The sequence below is a fragment of the Schistocerca nitens genome, chromosome 1 (assembly GCF_023898315.1).
Source record: "Schistocerca nitens isolate TAMUIC-IGC-003100 chromosome 1, iqSchNite1.1, whole genome shotgun sequence".
NCBI classification, from domain to species: domain Eukaryota; kingdom Metazoa; phylum Arthropoda; class Insecta; order Orthoptera; family Acrididae; genus Schistocerca; species Schistocerca nitens.
The window spans coordinates 566,378,173-566,381,582 of NC_064614.1; the positions used below are offsets into that span (position 1 = coordinate 566,378,173).

A 3,410-nucleotide genomic window follows, 5' to 3' on the forward strand; every position below is an offset into this window, starting at 1 on the left:
CCTCCACCTTGCTGCACTCTCTGTACAGTGTGTCTAAGGCCTTCAGCCTGGCGGGGTTGCCTCCAAATAGGTCTCCGACGATTGTCTGGTTGAAGGCATATGCGACACTCATCGGTGAAGAGAACGTGTTGCCAATCCTGAGCGGTCCCTTCGGCATTTTGTTGGGCCCATCTATACCGCGCTGGATCGTGTCGTGGTTGCAGAGATGGACTCACCATGGACGTCGGGAGTGGAGTTACGCATCAAGCAGCCTATTGCGCATAGTTTTAGTCGTAACACGACGTCCTGTGGCTGCACGAAAAGCATTATTCAACACGTCGGCGTTGCTGTCAGGGTTTCTGCGTAGGCATTCTGGGAAAGTATTCGAAATCAAGCACAACCAGCTTCGAAGAGTAAAAAATTCCGTTTTCGTAGTTCATCGTAAACTGCCCTGAAAGATCAGCTAAGTTAAGGAAAGACAATCGATAGCAAAATTTCCTCTAGGGGCTTAAATGCGAGAAAATATGTAACACACATTACTGGAACAGGAAAAATGTTAATCCAATTAGAGAAAAAAATCATAAAAACGGTAATAAATCGTGGAAATATAATCCTTTTGACACTAAAGTTGAGTATGTTGTTACTGCAGATAATATCAAACGGAAACGAGTGTCATCGCAATCACTTTGTGTCACCTATTGAAGAACGTAGCAGGAAACCACTTGTTTGTGTTTAGGGCGGCAGCTGATTAAGTGAGAGAAGACACCTGGGATAGCAACGTGATCTGATTGCAACGAGGTTTCATTTACAGCTGCGGGACGAACTGCAACGGCGAAGCTTTGACAGATGAGACAGGTTGTTGGCAGAAGATCCTGGGTGACTGAACGTTAGTCTTCCTGTTGCTCATGGTCTGTTTCCACAATTTCTAAGCATTAAGTTCGGCATCCGCAAGGCTAAGCCAAATATGGCCGAGGTCTACGGCAAACGCTGATGGACGCTACTATGCTCTCGAAGCGACAGAACGGAGGGCGCATTCCATCTGCGGTCTACTCTTGCTGTTGAGATCAGCTGTGTGAATCATCGAGCAGTGACGGTAAGAGCAGGGCATCAAGGTGGTAGTACTGACTGCTATCTTGTACTCCTTTCCCCTTTTATTTCTCGGACGGCTATTAGGAATTAATGGGATTTCCAGTGAGAGAAATTTACGCAGAAGAAACTGCGAATACCTTTCATGTAATTATAGATAACATACGTACAATTGAAGAGATAACGATATTTGAGCTTACATAAGGCCCCACCTACTCATGTGACTCCGTGGCGCAACGGTAGCGCGTCTGACTCCAGATCAGAAGGTTGCGTGTTCAAATCACGTCGGGGTCATAACATTTTACAAAATTTTACACATCAAACAATGACGCACAGATTGCAGATCTTAAAGTAGACATATGATTTCATAAGCATTTTAATTCCACATCTCCTCTTAGAACATCGTTCTTTACTAGTGATTTCGCGACATTTATCTTTTCTATTTACTGCTACCGAATGCATACATCGATACAGCTTCCATTACTAACAATTCTTTGCGGATGAGAAATCTGCGGATATCCGGTGTAACAGCGTAAGTACTTTACTGATAAAAGTACACACCGATGCTGATATCCGCAGATGGACATGCAGATATCCGCAATAATACTTCGTGGTTAAAAGTTAGTGTCAGCATTAACGGTTTACTATATTTACTTTACATGTGATCTCGATAATAATAATAATAATTATTGTTGTTGTTGTTGTTTTAAATCACTGTTGTTACCCATTTGGAGTGGATATATTGGCTTCAGTGTGCACTGCCGTGAAGAGGATAGATATTATCCAGAGCTCTGCAAGAACTGAAGATGGCGGCACGCCCCCTTCCAGTTTTTCCGCGTAATTACATGCTTATGCCGCTGCCGCCGTACCAGCAGCCGTCTTGAATCTGACTCATTCCTGTTTCTTTTGCCTGAAAGCGGCGCTCACGAAGTTAAAGGACGCTGCCATAAAGGTGCATGGAGTCTGTTCTGGGAGATTCCTTCCTACGCTTCATGGTCTGATTGTGTTCAGGTGTTACGTACGTTACAAATAAACTTCTTTTTCCTTGCATTTTCCCGTTTCTATACGGTGTCGGTATTGTTGTATGGGTTCTGGCAATCTTTTTGCCAGTTGGTGGCCGTGTGCCGTTCCAGGCACACCCCAACTGTCTTCGTCTAGAGTAAATCCTATGTCCAAGTGAGAGAACGTTTCCTACATGTTTATGTTTCGTGCATGTGAGGTGGGACATGGGTACCAGCCTGGTATTTACCTAGCTGGATGTACAAAACCGCCTAAAAGCTACCCCTCATCTGCGAGGCGTATCCGGTCGGGCGGGGTGGTAGGGGGGGGGGGGGGGAAGGGGAGCTCGCCTCCCAGAATCCCGGAAGCGGCACTTATGAGCCCTCCGCTACCCTGGCGGGTCATACGTTAAGCTACAAATAATCGAATCCACCAATGTTCCCCTTAAATGTATTTACAAGTACGTAATACAACACTTGTTAAATTAAGAAATGTAGGAAGTCAGCTCCGAGGCGTTTCTCTGTCTATGTCAAGGCTACTCTCACGAGCTGCTGTAGGCATTTTAATCCGCTTTTCACTAATAGATAGGCTGGTAGGTTTCTATATTTTACTACCGCCACACTAGAGAAGTCGGCGGCCCTGGATACTCACTACGACTGCGCGAAGCCAGGACAGGTCGCTAGTATTGTGCAAGTGAACTATTGGGCATTGGCCGGGTATTCATTTTGCCAATTTTCTATTAGAAACAAAAACAAAAAATGAACGTTGTTTGATGTGTAACATTGATAAATTTTCGTTTCTTTGTACTTGCGAATACACCTTTGAAATTATGAAACAGTTTCTGTTCGCTGGAAGCAGCTGCTTCGTGTGTCTACAACGCAATTTTGTGAACATCTCTGTGGCAACGCCTGTTCATAGCTCTCTAGACGGCTATTGTTTTTTCCTACAGCCGTTACCATTTCAGAGTTGAAAGCTGTGAAAAGCGCTGCCAGATGTCAGGGATTTCAGTAAGTTGACTCGACTTTAGGACTGTCTTAGCAGTAAAGAATAACTGTATTAAACTAGATCCATAACGCGGTATTTTTTTCGCGCATCTCACTGTTTATGACGTCATGTCTCTTGGGCTTTGTGTCGTATAATGGTATACTTGTGTAAGTACACTCAGCGGCATATGTGGATTCTGTCTGCGAAATACGTTGCGAATAGAGTAACTAGCACATAAGTAATAAATTTAAACGTCATACATGATACGGCAGTTTTTCATGCTTATCATTGTTTATGACGCGATATCTGCTGAACTAGGACAGGTAGATGACTCTTCCTCCCACAGCGATAGTTGCTTGACA

The 3,410-nt window shown here is 44.2% G+C and overlaps 1 non-coding gene across 1 annotated transcript; it reads left to right on the forward strand.

Moving 5' to 3' along the window:
• The first annotated feature begins 1,287 nt into the window (after positions 1 to 1,287).
• Positions 1,288 to 1,359, forward strand: Trnaw-cca (transfer RNA tryptophan (anticodon CCA)). The gene has a single exon. It is a non-coding gene; the product is annotated as a tRNA-Trp (tRNA).
• Positions 1,360 to 3,410: the final 2,051 nt, after the last annotated feature.